Raw genomic sequence first — 21850 nt, forward strand, 5'->3', positions numbered from 1 at the left:
GAGAGCTGTCTGTTTCCATCTTTTGCCAAGGATTTATTTGGCTCGTTGATTTTTCTCCTGTGGAGACATATGACTTCATTGGATCTTTTGGCTATTCACCCCTTCTCTGATGTGTGGTTTGCAAACCTGCTGTCGCAGTTGTTGTGACGTCTTTGCACTGAGTCGATGGTGTCATTGGCTGGGCAGAAGCTTCTTTGTTGGATGGAGTCCCGCTTGTTTCTTGTTTCCTTTGTTGCCCTTGCCCAGTCACACATGCTTCTTCCAAATAGGCGGCCAAGCCAGAAGGCAAAGAGCAAGCTGCCTGCGTTTTGTCCTCGAAGTGTCACGGTTTCAAGTATTCCATTCAAGGCTTTAATCCATTTCGAGGTGGTGTGTGTGCCTGGTGTAACATCACGGTCTACTCTCATTGTGTTACATCTGGCTGTCTGGCTGTGCAGTCTTTCCAGCACCATTTCCTGTCTAGAGTCTCTTTTCTCCGCTTTCACCTCTTGGCTCCCTGGTCAAAAATGGGCTGTCCATAGATGTGTGAGTTGATTTCTGGGCTCTCGATTCTGTTCCATGCATCTGTGTGCCTCCTTTGCAGGCCAGGCTGTGCTGTTTTGGTACCTAGCTCTTCGTCCTATATGTGGCAGTAAGAAAGTGTGATAATTGCTGCTTTGTTCGTTTTCCCCGGGATTCCTTTTGCTGTTCATGGTCCTTTGTTGCTGGATAGATACTTTAGGATTCTCTCTTCTATTTGTGTGGGAAAGATTGCTGCAAATTTGACTGGGACTGCATGGAATCCAGACATTGCTTTGTCGACAAAATAATCCGTAACCAATCTGTAAATGAAAATTTGGGAGAGTTTATTCTGAGCTTCAATCTGAGGATTATAACCCAGGGCCTTTCTACCCAAAGGAAGAAAGAGCATCAGAGAAGTGGGGTGCACAGACTGGTTGTATTCCCCTCATCGAGGATGTTTCACATAGGATTGAAATGTCCCATTTACAATAGTCGCGAGACTGCTCTGTTGGCACAGCGATTGATGGAAATAGCAGGTAGGTCTTCTGTCTCAGTGAACACAGTAGGGTGGCAGTCTGTTGTCTCCAGCTGACTGGTCACAGGTGAGCTGGGTGGTCAAGGGTGAGTGCAGCAATCAGTTCCTAGCCTAGGGAGAAATGCTTATCCCTAAAGAAATGCTAATGTGGGGGGAAGTTGCACCTTTATCTCAAGGGCCATAGGAAATGTCTAAGCAGATATGCAATGCGTGCTAAATAGCCATAGTCAGGCCCTTTTGGAAAAAACAAAATCAGGCCGAATTAGGTCTATACCAAATGGCTTCCTCATATAGTCCAATATATCCAATTGCTTCCCATTTTTATTTGAGCTTTATTCCATATGGACGTTTCAAGTGTGTCCGTTGTTGCATTCGAAGGGCACGGAATAGCCTTGCGTTTCCTTGTGACTTGTGGAATTTCTTTCCCCAAAACTTTGCTAGTTTGTGGTTCCCATCGCTTTCTCCTGTTTGTCCAAGGTTATTCGCAGGTGTCATTTTCTTCTCACTGGCATGGGTTTTTTTTGAGGTTCAGCTTTTCTATTCTTTGCAACTTTTAATTGGTTTTGTTTGGCAGAAGTTTATGGCTGTGCTCAAATCTGCTGGCCGTGCTGTTCTCTTTGCTGAGGAAGAGTGGCGCTGTTTAACATCGCTTCCCCTCTGCCTCTACACTAGCTCGCATGCCTGTCCCAGAATGGCTGGACGAGCGTTGAGGAGGCTCACCCCCAGGATGCCACGCGGCCGACCCTGGCCTGCTGACCCAGAACACGTGGACTTCACCGCTGGCCCACTGGCTGGACCCTTTCGTGCTGCATTGGCAACCTGCGGTTGAGTGGAATGTGACCTGAATATGCTACTTGAACCCAACTCTGGCCCTGTGTAGATGAGGCCAGGTTTTTTCTCTGGCCCACTGTGATTTTGGAGGATTTTTCAGAATCGTGTCTCCTCTGTCCAGTCTAGCTTGGTGGACACAGGGTTTCAGAGCATGCGTGGAGCAGTCTCATAACTACCCTTCCCAGTTACGCCAGGTTAGGCCTTCCCTGCAGTTTTTGGGGTTGTGACTTTCCCGGACTTTCAATCTTTCAAGCAGAGTCTGTCTAAAGACTGACATCTTTCACTGTGGATTATTGAGGTGTGATTTCTGTTGGCCTTCCATTTTATGGGACCCTGTTTGCTTTTCCATGGTCTAATCGTCATGTTCTTTATGAGCTTGTCCTTTGACATGCTTATCACTGCGTTCTCCTTCACTCCGTTTTAGGAATTTTGTATTTCTTTAATCACCATATGTTCTGTAGGCCAAGGTGTGAGTCCTTTCGTGATTGTTGGGTGTTGTCCTGGAATTTTCATCGTTCACTTGAGGGAATCTCTGCTATCCTAGCCTAGATCCAATTGAGCACTGACTACACGTGGTCATCTTGGTTCGTTTGACATTGTGAGATGATAAACTCCATGTTCGAGGTTATCCTGGCAACCACTTTCATGGGCCCAATGGTTCCAACACAAATTAGATGAATCTGATGAATTCCTCTCTGCAGGTGAGAGACCTTCTGTCCCTTTTCTGGATTTGGGAAGTTTCGTTCTTGACCACTGATCCTTGAACTTTCCACTAGATTACGTCTAGATACTGGCTTACTTTATTTCCACAGGGTTTGTTATTTGTTTGATTTACATCCTCAGCTGTGGCATGTTTATTTTTCTTTAAGTATAATGGTAATGTTCTAATTTTCTGCCATCCTTTCTATGTGTGGTTTCGAAACACATAATCAATACTCCTTCTACGGTAAGAGATATGGGGAGAGAATCTCACTGATCCCACTGAGCCCTGTAACCTGGGAGGCCAGCCTTCACAAAGGATGGAAGGCCTCTGCAAAAGGGTACTTTTCAGCACACTTCTAGAGCCCTTCCAACCCAAGAGACATACGCAAGCATGGCAGGGGGCCATTCCTTCAAGGCATCAATGAGCTCTCTTGTGACATATTGGCATTACCCAGTGGGCCCCCGTGACTTGAGAGCTGTGGAAAGTGAGAATTCTCTTCAAGAATGCTATGGGCCTAGGAAAGGAGGCCTCGATTCTTCTCTTCAATGTCCTCAATTGATCATTCTTGACTTTGTATTATGGGTAAGGCAGAAGGACAACGTAGGTCTGATAAGCCCCGGGTCCGGCCTCGTTTTTCAGAACACATTTCCAGCTTGAATCAGCATGGCCTCCCCAGACTTCCGTAGATGACAATGTTGCCGTCTGAGTACTTGACCCTCTATTGTCTCTTCTTCCAAATGATTCCTTTCTCATCCCTTGAATTAGCGTCTCTTTGATGTCTTCAAGTTTCTGTGCCCAGTTTGTGTTTGGAAAAGCTGTTTCTGTGTACCTCTCACTTGAATATCCTAGCCCAGGCCAATCCTAGAGCTGGAAACCTATGGCCAACTTTGGTGACATGGTCACCGTGATGTCATAAACACGCTCAGAATTCTAAGTTGTCCTGACAACCTCCATGCACACAGTGTTTCAGAGCCATCTCATACCAGTCTGACGACTCCCCCTTTCCAGGTGCGATAGTTTTCCTTTTTCTGGACCTCTTGTCGGTTTCTAACTTTATCTTCGAACCCTGAAAGTTCTACTACATTCCTTCTAGACAGTGGTTTCTTTCCTTTAAGATAGTCCTTGGATTTATCTCTTATCTTCTGTGGATGTGGCCAAATGTGTGGACTTTCCCCACAGAAAGTCCTGGAGTCCCTGCAAAGCTGAAGTTACCCAAGCAATCCTCTGATGAGCAATGATCATGTTAACTCATAGTAGTCTGGTGTTTCCACCTTGGAAGGTCAGATGTTTTCTTTCCTTCATCATTTGGGGAAGTGTACCTGATGTGTTCATAGATTGTAATATTCTCATGGTTCGTTTCCTGGTGTGTATTCATAAGGTACCCTCACAATTTCTACTTCTTCATGATCTCAGTCGGCACCATACCTTGAAATCTATATTTCCTAATGCTCCTAATCGGATCTGCACCTGCGATGCCAGCCTGCCAGTCCCAGGCCGCCCAAGTGGAACATGGACACTTACCCACTACACCAGAAGGCTGGCCCTGAATTGGACTTTTGGACCAACATTTGGCTTGAACTTGGGAAGATGTTGGTCTGCATTGATTATTCAAAAAGGTAATTACCAGTAACATCGTGGACAGCAACATTTTCAGTTGGCTTAGGGGTTTAGCACGGGTCATGTTCTGTTGGTAGTGTTCCTCTTCATCTCTTTGCAATGGTCTACCTTTATGTTGCATCATTAAGCATTTCGAGGTAATTGTCAATCCTTTGAAGTTCATAATCTCTAAACTCTTTCAGCCTGCAAACTTTATCCCTTAAACCTGCTTGCCTTTATGGAGTTTTGATTTTAGGTGAATTGATTTCCATAACCTAGCATTAGAGAATCCTATAGCTTTCAGATTTACATCCTCATAGATTTAGACTTCTGTGTATGCTACATCTTCTTCCCCACAGTAAGCCTAATTACAGGCCCACACCCCACACTTGTGCCTAATCAACTCTTTCTCCCACCGTCCACTGCCACCCGTTCCCTCTGGGGACCACCAATCCCATATCACGTTCTACCTGTTTGTTGGTCCTTATTTTAATCTTCTGCTTATAAGTGAGATGCGATGGTATTTGATTTCTCCCTTGGGCTTGTTTCAGTACCCCTCCCACCCTCAGGAGTGATTCTGCAGTCACAAATCGCTGGACTGCACTCTTTCTTACAGCTGAGTGTTTTGCCTTTGTGTGGATATAGCCCAACTTCCTTCTCCATTGGTCCTTTGATGGGCACCAGGGCGGCTTCCAAGTCTTGGATATCGGGAGTAAGGCTGTGGTGAACACAGTGGGGCACGGATCTGTGTGCATTAGTGTTTTGCAGTTCTTTGGATAAACACGCCGGAGAGGAATAGCTGGATCATATGGTAGATGGATTTGGAAATTTCTGAGGCAATTTCACACGGCTATGCCTAGTGCCCTCAGCAGTTTGCACTCCCCCCAGAGGTGCAGGACTCTTCCCTTCTCTCCACCTTCTCTCTGACACTTGTTGTTTCCTGTTGGTACCAAGCGCTTCATCCTACATGTTGAAATCAAAGTGTGATACGTCCTGCTTTGTTCGTTCTCCTCAGAAATCCTTTGGGTATTCAGGGTCCCTTGTTGCTGGATAGAGACTTTAGGATTTTCTCTTCTATTTCTGTGGGAAAGATTGCTGCAAATTTGACTGGTATTGCCTTCATCCCAGAGATTGCTTTATCCATTACGGACGTTTCAGGTGTTTCAGATCTTACATTCCTAGAGTACAGAATACCCTTCTGTTTCTTTGTGTTTTCTGGAATTTCTTTCCCTAAAGCTTTGCTAGTTTTTGGTTTCCATAGCTTGCACCTGTTTGTCTAAGCTTATTCCTAGAAATCTTATTCTTCTTACTTGCATGTTTTTTTTCCAGAGGTTCAGTTTTTCTATTCTTTGAAACTTTTCATTGCTTTTGTTTTGGCAGATGTTTATGGCTGTGCTCACATCTGGTGGTGATGCTGCTGTATTATCTGGGCAAGAATAACGCTGTCTGACGTTGCTTCCCATCTGCCTCTACACTACCTTGGACGCCTGCCCCAGATATCTGGACCATCGGTGAGGAGGTTCACCTCCAGGATTCTGCATGGTCTGCCCTGGGTGCCGACCCAGAATTTGTGGACATCACCACTGCACCACTGGCCAGCACCTTTCATGTTCCATTGGAAACCTGCATTTGATGTGGAATGTGAGTTGAATATGCTATTTGGGACAAACCTTGCACTGAGTAGACGAAGCCAGTTTGTTTTTCTTCTCCACTGTGATGTCAGAGGATTTCTCAGAATTGTGTCTCTGCTATCACGGCAAACTTCATCGACACAGGTTTTCAGAGCCAGATTTTAACAGTCTCATAACTCACCCTGACCAGTTAGCCTAGGTTTGACATTTGCTACAGTTTTTGGGTTTGTGACTTTCTCTGTCTTTCGAACGTTCAGGGAATGTCTAAAACGGACATCTTTCATTGTGGATTATTCAGGTGTGATTTCTGTGTGCCTTCCATTTTCTGGGACGGTTTTTTGTTTTCCATGTTATAATTGTTGATATAGGCTCAGCGAGCTGAAGACTTGAATGAAAGATTTCTCGGACATTGAATGTCTGGCACTGGTGCTCTTTTATTTAGAGAATAGTATGGGATAGCATGGGGACAGGACCCATGGGTAGTGAAGAGTTGCTGCTGCTCCTTGGGGATGGGACCCATGAGCACTCAAAGCTCCTGCTGCTGCCCTGAGTTGAGGGGTAGGGCTAGTCTTATAAGTCATGGGTACATGATTTATTTTTACTGGAAAAAGAAATGATGTGGTAAAATGTCTTTAAATGATTTCAGTGCAGTCGGGGTCTGGTTATTGTGCAGTCATTTAACTTTAGATACGGATCTGGCCCTGTAGATCAGCATGTATGTGAGGATGAGCTGAGCTTCTCACCCTGAGTCAGCCCTATTCTACCTGCTCATATAGTTTGGCATGTAGGCCAGATCACTTTGGGCTTCCCTAGCTGGGGCAGCCTTAATCCATATCATAAACACCTCCTGAACCCATTTGGATTGGAGAGGTTTGGGGATATGGACGATGGTCAGTCTTCTGTAACCACTTATGGCTGTACAAGGTCGCAGAGCTGTCCCTAAATGGGGTCATAGGTACAGGTAGGAAGTTCAGTGGACTGGAAGCCTTCACCTGTGGAGTTCAAGGCTGACAAGGTATGCAGAGCCTCTGGAGACGGGAGAATCATTTGACGAGAGGTGGTCCAGGAGTTGAAACTTTTTTCACATGCGGAAGACAGACAATGAAACAGACAACAAACTATAATAAGAAATACAAGCAGTATGTTTAACCCAATGTATAACGTATGGAAGTAGTGCAGAAACCTGGTCCTGACTTGGAGTTCAACCAATCGTTTAGAGTTAGGGTTGATAAGACATGGATTTAATTTGGTTGTTGGGATAGGAAGCCAGAAATATTTTGACGGTAGTCAGGAATATAGACACAACATTCAGTTTTTATAATGGCATAGGTGCCCCCTTGTGTTGCTGTCAAGACATCCAGTGCCATTTGGATTTGGAGGACTGCCTTACACACTTGGGATACTTCTAAATTGAGCAGCGAAATGCTATGTTGTGCATCATTTAATGCCTTCATAATAAATTTGTTTAGGACTTCCATGTGCAAGACGACACTTTCGATTCCTAATTAGGGAAGGAAAATTGCGGAAAGATGGTCATACCAGTGGAAGACAGATCTGGTTCAGCGCTGCTGCAGGTTGGGTAGGATAGCAGGAGGAGATGTAGTAAATGTAGTTCTACCCTGCATCCAGCTAAAGCCTAGTGTGCATCGTGCAATCCACTTAGGTGGCAGCAAAGGCCATAAATTGGAGCCGCATTACCACTGAGCACCATTAGAGACTAACCAAAGCGTGCTGGGGTGTCTATCCCAGTCAGTCCCAAACCAATCAGTACTTTTTTAAGACTATGATATGAGAACACATATAACAGCGAATTTTTCCCATAGGTCGGCTGTTATTAGGCCATGTATCACAAGTGTGATTGGTTTGTTCCAAACAGAGAGTGACCTTTTACTGAGTTGACCACTAGTAGGAGTGAACCAAATACATTCATCCCAAATTTCATATGGTCCATCCTGTGTGTATCCATAAGTTGGGGACTTTCCCTTTGGAACATGTTGTTTCGGATCCACCTGCGACAAGGCAAATCTAGTTAGTATTTGGGGAGTAGTTTTAAAGGAAAATGTTTGATTGTGGCCAGGGAACTCGCACGTGTCATACATAGATGAGCACAAGGAGACATTACGATTAGTAATAGATGAATCTTGTGGATGAAAAGAGCTAGAATCTAATATCCATGAATGCCTACTATAGCTTCTACAGAAACATAATTTTTTCTCTCTTAAATCACCCTCATTTTTACAAAAGATAGCCAAATCAGGATTAACAGGTTTGCAAGTTAAGTGTAGTTTCAATACAACTTGCTCCAATTATTTACATAACAGCTACAAGAATAGCAATTGTTTATACAGGCTTTTTAAAGTATGCTTTGCTGGAAATTTTTATGAGGAATTACAGATTGTACTGTGAAAGCCTCTAGAGGCCAGAAAAGCCAAGCCAAGGATTTGTCATCAGATTTTGCCTGCAGTACTTACAGATTTGAGTGGAGTTCTCTTTCAGGTCCCCCAAAGTATGCGGAGGTTACTTGCACCTGCCAGAGAAGCACGTTTCCTTACTTACCGGGTAAGATTGCCAGAATCTCTGTAAACAAGGTACCAGGCCCGTGTTTCTGAGTGGCCGTATTCCAGAAAGTCCAATCTTTGTTCCTCAAATGCTGTCTTGTTATATCTGGCCCTGTATGTTTCAAATAAGACATTCCAGTCAAAGGGAGAAGCTTGTCAAAACAAATCCAAAGTTTTTAAAATGCTTGTTCAAATAGGAAACAACGCTCACTGTGAAACAATGCTCAGGTATCTATTCAAAGTGATGACATAAAGAGTCAAAAATCTTAAGAGTGACCTCAGTCATTGTTTTCACAAAACACATTTCTCTCTTGGGTAGACTTACTCAAAGGAACAGCTTTTATAACCTCTTTATCAAGAGCAGATCCAAAGTTCAAGAAAATGTATCCTTTTAGAGTAAACCAAATTTCAATTTCTGCACCTACTTATTTTGAACATTCAAACTCATTCACTTAATTGAACTTACTTTAGTCTACTTGAGTAGGCATAAAACTCTTTTCAGAATTTCTACTTCACAAACCTTCTACAACTTTCTTTTTCGTTTTCAGAATGTGTCAACAACTCTTTCTTTTTTCCTTTCTAGTACATTAGGACAAATTTACCTTTTTTCACCCATCAAACAAAAATATTTCCATTCTTTCTACCTTTTTTACTGAAAGCATACATTTTAACTTCCCTGAATACAGAGCTCTTTTCCTTATTAGTTTCCTGTAGCTTTAATTCCATAACTTAATTAGAACTTTTAAGGCTTAACAGATCTACTAAACACTAAAAAGTAAGCAATTATGAATTGTCTTTTATATCAGCAGTCTAAACACTTCATAAATTTAGAAACATGCTGCTTGACAATAAAACACAAGGCATGCTTTTTGATACACCCACATGCTTTTAGCCTCTTCAAGAAGATGCCCAAAGTAGATAACTTAGATATGTTTATTAATAATGGTTCAGTGTTTCATCCCATCCAAAAATGACCCGCATATTCATCTTTTTATCATTTAACTTAACTTTTCAAAAGTCAAGATTGTTACACAGAAAAATTTTGAAGCTGTTTTGTTTCAACAAGTATACTGACCATAAAAGTTATTGTACTCACCTTTATGAGTTTTACGTATTTAAACCATTTGTTTCCAGCAACCATGTTCAGATTACCTATAGAAACCTCATGAGGAATTAGACAAAACTGGTCATCATTTAAAGCTATTATTTTACTGACAAATTTAAGAAAGTGAACTTATATGACTAGATAACCCAGGCTAATGCCTGCATCCTATGCAAATACCGACAACTCTGACAACAAGATAATTTTCAATCAAACCAACAAACTTTAACAAGCTTTCATTTACCAAAGGTTAATTCACATCACGTTAAATTTGAAAGGCACTGAGTTAATTTATACTACATTAGAATTTATGTAAGCACTTTCTTTAAGCCAACTAAACAGAGATCTTAATTTTGGCCATACCATCCAGGGGTAAAAATATCACATGTATAATGTACACATAGACACACATAGACAGAGACTGTACAACCATTGTTTTAAAAACTACTCCAGTGAGTCAGGTACAATAATATAGAGCTCACCAGTTATGAATCCACACTTTGTTTTGAGCCTTTTTACTAATACTTATGGAGAAGACCCTCGAGATGGTAGACTTTTTGCAAGGGCACACTTATGGCCATTTATCCTTTCCCCTCCTTTTTTTTTCACTCTTAAGAATGAGTGATGGGCTACATAGCAGTTCCTTCAGAGGGGGAATGAGAATCCTTTTCATGATAAAGGAAGTAGGTGGAATCTGAACTGCCTCTAGAGCTGTCTTTCCAGTCTTGCAAGGATTTCGTAAGGACAGTTGCTCTTGATTTCTCAGAAACTGGACTGAAACTTGAAGGACAATCTAGGTTGATCTACCTGTCCAACTGCACCAGAATGGCACAGAGATACATCACAAATTTTCTCCCAGATGAAGTTTCTGGGGCATACCCATACAATTGAAAGTGTTTCTAATTAGTTAGAATGACCCTAAGTGGTGAGTCTCTTGGGATGCTTACGTCATTCCCCATGGCAGTAAGGCCAGTGTCGGACTGACAGTGAACTGGACAAGGGTGCAGTGCCTACAAAGGCCTGGAACATGCTGGAGGACGGGGCTCCCAGTACCCGGGTTGAGAGTTAAGTCCATTGCAAAATATTTTCAAGTTTTTCAATTTTACAGAATGTCCAGTTTCTGGTCAAGTCCAGCCTGAACTTAAGCTCGACTTGGTGACAACAGAGGACATGATGAGCAAAACAAAGAAATTAAAAGAAGACACCAGACCTCACCCTCATGGCCATTCCCAGAGGGTTATCATGATAAAAGTCACACAACAGTTCCAATGCTGGGGCACACTACCCTAGCATGACAGTTCACAGAATAAATCACAGGTCTCCTAACCTCATAGCCAATTCAGTAGGTGACTAAAATACTCAATGAGTCAACCGCCAACAGGGGGCACCCTACTTGGCATCACCGGGGTGATCAGACCCAGAAAGCCAAAGTTGGGGCTCCCAGTGTTGGAGGACTTGACTCTTGAAAGATTTCTTTGTTTCCCGGTTGCAAAGCTCAAAAGGAGACGAAATTGGCCATTGTAACTCTAAGAAAGATGAAAGAGACAGGTCCATTACCTTGAAAATCCCCCCTGAACCTAGGGAAGCATCCTACCTGTTGTTCCTACTGTGGGGTGCCTATAGCAAGGGGTGATGGGGGTGTCCCCCAGAATTGCATCCCTTGGATACCTTCCCTGCTATGCCTGGCAGTAACAGGTGCCTGGTGAACATCTTTCCTATTCTGCCTGGAAGTAATAGGTGCCTGGTGAGTGGTCCCCAAGAGAAAAGGAGAAGTTTAAGAGAGAACATGATGGAGAAAAATAGTGAAGAAGTTTCCACCACGCTGCGGTCATTCTACCCAATTGCGTGTTGGAGCGATTCTCCAAAGAAGGGTTTCCAATACTCAGCCAAAGGTTAGACGTTGGTACTTTCCCTGAACTGAAGTCCCGATTGGGACATTCACACAGTTCAGATGGTCAAGTGCATGGGAGGTATCAATCCAGCTTTAGGGATAGAAACCTTCCACGAGAGTCTTGGAGATTGCCAACCATCCTAATGACTTAAATGGCTGACCTGTTCCCACGTAAACTTTATGTATTAGAGATAGCGTCAGGAAGGAATGGATTAATTCATTCTACATCACTCTTAGGCTTAAGGTACTGATTCTCTTCAAGCTGAATGCCAGATTTGCACCATAGAGTAGCCATGGGAAGCAAACATGAATTCATGCAGCTATTCAAGACAGTTCCTGATGGAGAAGTGAATTTAGATCCATCCTCGAAAAAGAGAGAAGCACAAGGAAGGAAACGGCACTAACGAGAATTCGAGCTCACAAACCAATGAAGCGCGTTCCCGATATGGGCCACGAGATATGATGTGGGGTCGGCAAGCTCAAGAGTTGAAAATAAGATTTCTTGGACCCTCAAGGTCTGGCAGTGGTGCTCTTTTATTTAGAGAATAGTACAGGATAGCATGGGGACAGGACCTATGGGCAGTGAAGAGCTGGAGGCATGGGGACAGGACCCATTGGCAGTGAAGAGCTGCTGCTGCTGCATTGGGAAAGGACCCATGGGCAGTCACAGCTCCTGCTGCTGCCCGGAGTTGAGGTTAAGGACTAATTTTCTCAGGCATGGTTACGTGACTTATTTTTCCTTGAAAAAGAAAAGATGATGTAAAAAGTCATTAAATGATTTCAGTTCAGATGGGTTCTGGATATTGTGTGGTCATATAACACTAGATATGAAACTGGCCCCATAGATAGGCATGTAGGTGAGCATGACCTGGGCTTCTCTCACTGGGGCACCTCTAATTCATACCAAAAGAAATTCAACGGGTCCTATAGTTCTGCATGTTCACCAGCTAACCTTGGGCTTTCGAATGGGGGCAGCCTTAATCCACATCAATCCTCATGGTCTTTCACAGCTGTCTCCCATAGATATGCTCATCAGTGTGTTCTCCTTCATTCCAAGTTAGGAATTTTGTATTTCTTTAATCACCATATGTTCTCTAGGCCGATGTGAGTGCTTTCGTGATTGTTGGGTTTTGTCTTTGAATTTCCATCGTACACTTGAAGGAATCTTGGCTATCCTAGCCTAGGTCCAACTGAGCACTGAGAACACGAGGTCATCTTGGTTGGTTTGACATTTTGAGATCAGAAACGCCAAATTCTAGTTTGTCCTGGCAACCACCTTATGGACATAATGTTTCCGAGACAAATTAGACAAATCTGATGAATTTCTCTCTCCAGGTAAGATATTTTTATGTCCTTTGTTCTGAATTTGGGTAGGCTAGACCTTGACTTCGGATCCTTCATTGTGCCAGTAGATTACGTCTAGATACTGGTTTACTTTATTTCTGTAGGGTTTGCTAGTTGTTTGGTTTACATCCTCAGCTATGGCATGTATATTTTTCGTTAAATATAAGTGTAATGTTCTAATATTCAGCCAACTTCCTCACATACGGTGGCAAACAACATAATCAATACTCTTCTATGACAAGAGACAGGGGGAGAGAATTTCATTGGGGCCAAACGGAGCATTTTAGCTTTGATGGCAGCCTTCACTTTGGATTGGTGGTTCCCAGAGGGAAAGAAAAAATCCAAAAAGCTGTGCAGATTTCCAGCATAAAGCTTTTGAGGCTGAAAGAGATTAGAGAAGATAAACTTTCAGGGATTGTGAATCTCCTCCAAATGCTTACTGATGCTACAGAAAGGTAGACCATTGCAAATAAATTAAGAAGAATACTACAAAGACAACGTTTTCCATGCTAAACTCATGAACCAAGGGAAAATGTTACCTTCTGTGAGGTTACTACTCACTACCTTCACGAATAATGACAGCAGGCCAGCTTCTTCCCAAGTTCAGGCAAAAGATTGGTCCAAAAGTAAAATTCAGGGCCAGTCATGTGTTCTGGTGTGTAAGAGCCCACGTTCCTAGTCTGTGGCCTGGGACTCATGGATTCGCATCACGGGTGCTGATCAGATTAGTAACATCAGGAGAGATAGATTTCATGGTATGGTGCGGGCAGAGATCATACATAAGTGGAAATTGTGAGCAGACCTTATAGATATGCACCAGGAAAACAACATGAAAATACTACAATCTATGACGCATCTGGTAGACTTCTCAAATACAGAATGAAGGAAGTGATGTGACTTGCATAGGTGGAATTGTCGGACTGCACAAGATGACACGATCATTGAACATCAGAGGATTGGCTGGGCAACTCAACTTGGGAGGGACTCGTGGACTTTTTCTGGGGAAAGTCTACATATTTGGCCATATCCACAAAATGTGACAGATAAAACCAAGGATAAACTTAAAGTAAAGAATTCAGTGTCTAGAGAGAATGTAGTAGACATTTAAAAGTCCAAAGATAAAGTTATAAACAGACAGGAAATCCAGGAAATGGAAAACTATCAGACTGGTATCAGATGGCTCTGAAATACTGTGTGCATGGAAGATGCCGGGACAACTGAGAAGTTTTAGGGTGTTTATGACATCACAGTGAACATGTCACCCAAGATGGCCTCATCTTTATAGTCCGAGGATTGTCCTAGGCTATGATACTCAAGTGAGAGATACCCAGAAAAGAATTTAAAAACAGAAACCAGCACTGAAACTTGAAGAGTTAGAATTGCCGCTGATTAAAGGGATAAGAAAGAAGTCATTGTGGAGGAGCAATAAATAACAGAGAGACAAGCACAGAGTGGAGAACATTGTTATCTACTCTAGTAGATGTGGAGGCCGTGCTGATTGAAGCTTGCAACTTGATTTGAAACCAGAGGCTGGACTTGGGTCTTATCAGACCTACGTTGTCCTTCTGCCTTAATCATAATCCCAAATCAAGAATGATCTCCTGAGGACATTGTAGAGAAGGATCGATGCTTCCCTTCCAATGCCCCTAGCACTCATTGAAGAGAAGTCTCACTTTTCATAGCTCTGGCATTATGGAGGCCCACTGGGTACATGCTAATGTGTCACAATACATCTCTTTGCACACTTGAAGGACTAGAACCCCGTCATGCTCCAGGTTTGTCGCATTGTTTGGCAGGGCTCCAGAAGTGTGCTGAGAATCACCCTTTTCCAGAGGGCTTCATTGCTCTGTGAGGGATGCCCTACAAGGCTAGTGTGCTCAGTTTGGCTCCAAAGAAATACTCTCCCCCATCTCTTGGAGTAGAATGATTACTGATGACGTGTATTGACACCATGTGAAAGGAGGTTGTCTGAAAATTAGAACATTGCAATTATCTTTATAGAGAAATAAACATGAGGTTGTAAATCAAACAAATAACACACCTTATAGAAATACAGTAAGCCAGTATCTAGGAGTAATCTAGTGGAACATTCAAGGATCGGGGGTCAAGATTGAAACTTCCCAAATCCAGAAATGAGACAGAAAAGTATCTTACCTGGAACGGAATTCATCACATCTGTCTAATTTGTCTCGGGTACATTATGTTCATGAAGAAGGTTAACATGACAAACTAGAATTTGGAGTTTAAGATGTCAGAACGTCAGACCAACCAAGATGAACACGTGTTCACAGTGCTCATTTTGACCAAGGCTAGCATGGTAAAGATTGCTACAAGTAACCAATGTAAATTCAAAGACAACACCCAACAATGAAAAGCACTCACACGTAAGCCTATAGAACATAGGGTGGTTAAAGCAATAGAAAATTGATACCTTGGTATGAAGGAGAACGGGCTGACAAGCATACCAAACGGGGAAATCTGAGAAAGACCACGATGATTATGCTATGGAAAAACAAAACGGGCTCAAAAGAAGGAAGGCAAACACAAATAACACCGGAATAATCCACAACGAAAGGTGTCAGACTTTAGACAGACTCTGCTTGAACTTTTGAAAATCAGAAAGTGACAGAAACCAAAAAACTGCAGCGAGGTAAAACCTGGGCTACCTGGAAAGGGTGGGTATGAGACTCCTCCAAACGTCCTATGAAACCCTGTGTCCATGAAGCTTGCCAGGAGAGCAGAGACACAATTATGACAAATTTTCTGACATCGCAGTTGACCAAAAATACAAACTGGCTACATCTACTCAGTGCCAGAGTTGGGCTGAAGTAACCTATTTAAGTCACATTCGACTCAAAAGCAGGTTGCCGAGGGAACATGAATGGGGCTGGGCAGTAAAGAATCGGGGAAGTCCACGCACTCTGAGTTGGCAGCCAGGAGTTGGCAGGGTAGAATCCTGGGGGTAAACCTCCTCACCACTGGTACAGCCATTCTTGGGCGGGAGTGGGAGGTAATGTAGAGGCAGATGAGAAGCGACGTTAGACAGGGCCACTCTTCCTCAGCAAATACAGGAGCATTTCCAGCAGATGTGAGCACAGTGATAAATCTCTTTCAAAAGGAAACAAATTAAAAGTTGCAAAGAATAGGAAAATTGAACCTCAATAAAAAAGGAAAAGGATGCCAGTAAGAAGAATAAGATACCTAGGAATAACCTCACCCCAACAGGTGAAAGCTCTGTAAACAGAAAACTAGCAAAACTTTGCAGAAAGAAATGGGAGAAGACACAAGGAAGCGGAAGGATATTCCATGCTCTTGAAATGGAAGAATTAACACACTTGAAATGTCCACACCGCATAGAGAAATCTCTTGATTCCATGCAGTGCCAGTCAAAGTTGCAGCAATATTTCTCAAAGAGATAGAAGGGAGCATCCTAAATTTTAAATCCAGGAAAAAAAGACCCCGAATAGCCAAAGGAATCCTGAGGAAAAAGAACAAAGCTCAATGTATCACACCTTCTGATTTCAACATATAGGACGAAGAAATTTAAATGGAAGAAGCACAGGCTGGGATGCAAAACAGAGAAACAGAACCATGGAACAGAATCAAGAGCCCAGAGGTATAGGGACACATATATGGAAAGCCCATTTTCGATCACGGCACCAAGAGGAGACAGTGGAGAAAGGAAAGTCTCTACAATGAATGGTGTTGGGAAGAGTGCACAGTCTCATGTAAGACAAGGAGAGTAGACCATGGTGTTACACCAGGCACAAACATCAACTCGAAATGGATTAAAGTCTAGAATGTAATACTGGAAACCATGAGACTTCTGGAAGATAACGTAGGTAGGGTGCTCTTTGTCATTTTTCTTAGCCTCATATTTGGAAGAAGCATATCTGTCTGGGAAAGGGCAATAAAGGAAACAAGAAACAAATGGGACTACATCAAACACAAAAGCTTTTGCATAGCCAAGGAAATCATTGATTCAATGCAAAGACAGCACAACAACTGGGAGAGGATGTTTGCAAACCACACATTGGTGAAGGGGTGAATAGCCAAAAGAGCCAATAAACTCATAGGGCTCCACAAGAAAAAAAAAAAACAAGCCCCATTAAAATCTGGGCAAAAGCTGGAAACAGACATTTCTCCCAGGAAGATAGAAAGATGCCCAACAGGCTGTATGAAAACATGTTCATCATCATTAAGTCTCTGGTCAGTGCAAATCTGAAAGGCAATGAGATAGCAGCTCACGGCAGTCAGAATGGCTATAAGGATGAAGACAGGAAATAAGATTCGGAGAGGAGGTGGAGAGAAGAGAAGCCTCCTGCACTGCTGGAGGGAGTGTAAACAGGTGCAGCCACGACACAAAACGGTGTGGAATTGCCTTGGAGATTTCAGAATACATCGACCATATGATCCAGCTATTCCTCTGTGGTGTGTTTATCCAAAGAACTTGGAAACACTCATACAGAGAGATCGGTGCACACCTCTATTTGCCCTGGCCTTATTCCCGATATCCAAGACTTGGAAGCCTGCCTGGTGCCCATCAAGGGATGAATGGAGAAGGAAGATGGGCTATAGCCACACAAAGGCATAGCACTCAGCTATAGGAACGGATTCAGGCCAGCCATTTGTGACCACCAGAATGGCTCCTGAGGGTATTGGGGGGAACTGAAAGAAGCCCCAGGGGTATGGTCAAATACCACAGGATCTCACATACAAGGAGAAGAGCAAGAACGGACCAAGAAACACGTATCACATGACAATGGATTGGCATTTCCCAGAGGGAAAGTGGGGCAGTGACCAGAGAGAGTAAGTGTTGATTAGGCACAGATGTGTGGTTAGGGACAGTAATTAGGCTTACGTTGGTGAAGATGATGTAACCTACTCTGAAGTCTAAATCTATGTGGATGTAGATCTGAAAGCTATAGGTCATTATAATGTTGGGTTATGGCAATCAATTCACATAAAACCAAAACTCCCAAAAGAGATGCAGATTTACAAACGTAAGCTTTGGAGACAGAAAGAGGTTAGAGGAGATGAACTTCCAAGTATTGGTAATCACCTCAACATGCTCAATGATGCTACAGAAAGGTAGACCTTTGCAAAGAGATGAAGAGGAATACTACCAAGAGAACATGATCGGTGCTAAACTCATGAACCAACAGAAAACGTTACCGTTCATGATGTTACTACTGATTCCTTCACGAATGATGGAAGCAGGACAACATCTTCACAGGTCAGGTCAAAGGTTGGTCCAAAAGTCCAATTCAGGCAACTTACAATTGGGAGGGCCCCCAGGACTTTCTCTGAGGAAAGTCCACCCAATTTGGCATATACACAATGGATAAGATATAAAACAAGGGATAATCTTAAAGGAAAGGAACTGGTGGGTAGAGGGAATGTAGCATACCTTTCAAGTTCCACGAGAAAGTTAGAAACTGACAAGAAATCCAGAACAAGGAAAACTATCCTACCTGGAAAGATGGAGTCATCAGACTGATATGAGATGGCTCTGAAACACTGTGTGCCTGGAGGTTTTCAGGACAACTTAGAATTCTGAGGGTATTTATGACGTCACGGTGAATGTGTCACACAATATGGCAGCAAGTTTAGAGTCCGAGGATTGCCATGGCTAGGATACCCACGTGAGAGATATCCAGAAACAGCTGTGGAGGCCGTGCTGATCGAAGCTTGCAACTTGATTTGAAAGAAGAGTCTGGACTTGGGGCATATCAGACCTACGTTTTCCTTCTGCCTTACTCATAATCCCAAGTCAAGAATGATCTCTTGAGGACATTGAAGAGAACAATTGAGGCCTTCTTTCCTAGGCCCCTAGCATTCTTTGAAGAGAGGTCTCCCTTTGCATAGCTCTGGCGTCACAGGGTCCCACTGGGTACATGCTAATGTGTCCCAAGACATCTCTGTGAAGACTTAAAGGAATGGATGATTGTCATGCTTGGGGTGTGTCCTTTGGTTTGGAGGGCTGTAGAAGTGTGCTTAAAAGCACCCTTTTCGAGAGGGCTTCGTTCCTGTGTGAAGGCTGCCCTTCCAGGCTACAGTGCTCAGTTGGGCTCCAATGAAATTCTCTCCCCCACCTCTTGCCATGGAAACAGTATTGATTTCTTGTTCTGACAACATATGGAATGAGGTTTGCTGAAAATTAGCACATTGCCATTATGTTTAAATAAAAATACACCTGCCAAAGTTCAGAATGAAAATCAAACCAGTAGGAAACCATGTAGAAATAAAAAGCCCAGTATCCAGACGTCATCTTGTGGAGCATTCAATGATCAGGGGTCAAGTTTGAAACTTCCCAAATCCAGAAAAGAGACAGACAAATCACTTACCTAGAGGGAGGAATTCATCAGATTTCTCTAATTTCTCTCGAAAACATAATGTCCGTGATGGTGGTTGTCCGGACAACCTCGAATCTGGAGTTTCTGATCTGAGAATCTCAAACCTACCAAGACGACAATGTGTTCTCAGGGCTAAGTGTCACCTGGGCTGGGATAGCAAAGATTCCTACAAGTGACCGATGGAAATTACAAGACCACACCCAACAATCACGAGATGACTCACACGTCGGGCTACAGAACCTATGGTAATTAAAGACATACAAAACTCCTAACTTGGAAAGAAGGAGAACACACTGATAAGCAAATCGAACGGAGATATCTCAGCAAGACCATAACAAGTAGACTATAGAAAAGAAAAAAGGATCACGGAATATGGAGGCCAACAGAAATCAAAGCTGACTAATCCACAGTGAAAGACGTCAGTCATTAGACACACTCTGAACGTTTGAAAGTCTGAGAAAGTCACAACGCCAAAAACAGCAGCAAAGGTCAAACCTGGCCTAAATGAGAAGGGTGAGTTATGAGACTGCTCCCCGCGGGCTCTGAAAGCCTGTGTCCACGAAGGTAGACTGGACAGCAGAGACACGATTCTGACAAATCACCCAACATCACAGTGGGCCAGAAAATCAAGCTGGCCTCATCTACACAGGGCCAGAGTTGGGCTCAAGTAGCATATTCAAGTCACAATCCACTCAACTGCAGGTTGCCAATGGAACATGAAAAGGGCCAGCCAGTGGGGCCGTGGTGAATTCTGCACATTCTGGTTCAGCAGACCAGGGTTGGCGATGTGGAATCCTGGGGGTGAGCCACCTCACCGCTCGTCCAGCCATTCTGGGGAAGGCGTCTGAGGTAGTGTAGAGGCAGATGGGAAGCGACGATAGACATCGCCATTCTTCCTCAGGAAATGCAGCAGCATGGCCAGCAGATGTGAGCACAGCCATAAACTTCTGTCAAAACAAAACCAATTGAAAGTTGCAAAGAATAGAAAAACTGAACCTCAAAAAGAAAGCATGCCAGTAGGAAGAAAAAGATATCTAGGAATAAACGTGGCCAAACAGCAGAAAGCTATGGAAACAGAAAACTTGCAAAGGTTTGGGCGAAGATATTACAGAAGACACAAGGGAACGGAAGGCTACTCCATGCTCTTCCAATGGAAGAACGAACATACTTCAAACGTCCATACCGCATAAAGCAGTGTCTGGATTGCATGCAGTCCCAGTCAAAGTTGCAACAATCATTCCCACAGAAATAGAAGACAGAATCCTAAAGTTTCTATTCAGCAACAATGGACCCAGAATAGCCAGAGGAATCCTCAGGAAAATGAACAAAGCAGCAAGTCTCACACTTTCTGATTTCAACATATAGGATGAAGCCCTAGGTACGGAAACAGCACAGCCTGGCCCCCAAAATAGGCACACAGACTCATGCAACAGAAAGAGAGCCCGGAGGCCAACTCACACATCTACTGACAGCGCATTTTCGAACAGTGAGCCTAGAGGAGAAAGTGGAGAAAGGAGAGTCTCCACAAGAAACGGTGCTGAGAAGACTGCACACCAACAGGTAACACAATGAGAGTAGACCATGATGTTACACCAGACATACGCACGACCTCAAAATGGATTAAAGCCTTGAATGGAATACTTGAAACCGTGCAACTACTAGGAGACAACCCAGGCAGCTTGCTCTTTGCCATCTGGCTTGGCTGCCTATTTGGAAGAAGCACGTGTCAGTGGGCAAAGGCAACAAAGGAAACAAAAAACAAGCGGGACTCCATCCAATGCAGAAGCTTCTGCCCAGCCAACGACTCCATCGACTCAATGCAAAGACAGCACAACTGTGACAGGCTGTTTGCAAACCACACATCAGAGAAGGGGTGAGTAGCTAAAAGATCCAATGAACTCATACGTCTTCACAGCAATAAAAACAACGAGCCCAATAGAACCTGGGCAAAAGATGGAAACAGACATTTCTCCCAGGAAGATAGGAAGATGCCCAACAGGCTGTATGAAAACATGTTCATCATCATTAAGTCTCTGGTCAATGCAAATCCGAACGGCAATGAGATAGCAACACACAGTGGTCAGAATGGCTATAAGGATGAAGACGGGAAACAATAAGTTTCTCAGAGGAGGTGGAGAGTAAAGAAGCCTCCTGCACTGCTGTAGGAATGTGAACTGGTGCAGCCACTATGCAAAGTGGTGTCGAATTGCCTCAGAAATTTCAGAATCCACCTACCATATGATCCGTCTATTCCTCTGTGGCGTATATATCCAAACATCATGGAAACACTAATGCACAGAGATCGATGCACTGCTGTGTTCACCACAGCCTTACTCCCGATATCCAAGACTTGGAAGCGTCCGTGGTGACCATCAAGAGATGAATGGAGAAGGAAGATCGGCTATAGCCACACGATGGTATAGCTCTCAGCTGTAGGAATGGATGCAGTCCAGCCATTTGTGACCACCAGAATGGCTCCTGAGGGTCTTAGGGGAACTGAAGCAAGCCCCAGGGATAAGGTTGTATACCAGAGGATCTCACGTACAAGGAAAAGAGGAAAAACGGAGCAACAAAAAGGTAGGACGTGACATGGGATTGGTAGTTCCCAAAGGGAAATGGATGCGGGGGTCTGAGGGAGAAAGAGTTGATTAGGCACAAGTGTGTGGTGAGGGCCTGTAATTAGGCTTACAGTGGTGAAGATGATGTAACCTACACAGAAGTCTAAATCTATGAGATTGTAGATGTGAAAAGCTATAGGATGTTATAATGCTGGGTTACGGCAATCAATTCACATAAAATCAA

The sequence above is a fragment of the Equus asinus genome, chromosome 4 (assembly GCF_041296235.1).
Source record: "Equus asinus isolate D_3611 breed Donkey chromosome 4, EquAss-T2T_v2, whole genome shotgun sequence".
Taxonomy (NCBI): Eukaryota; Metazoa; Chordata; class Mammalia; order Perissodactyla; family Equidae; genus Equus; species Equus asinus.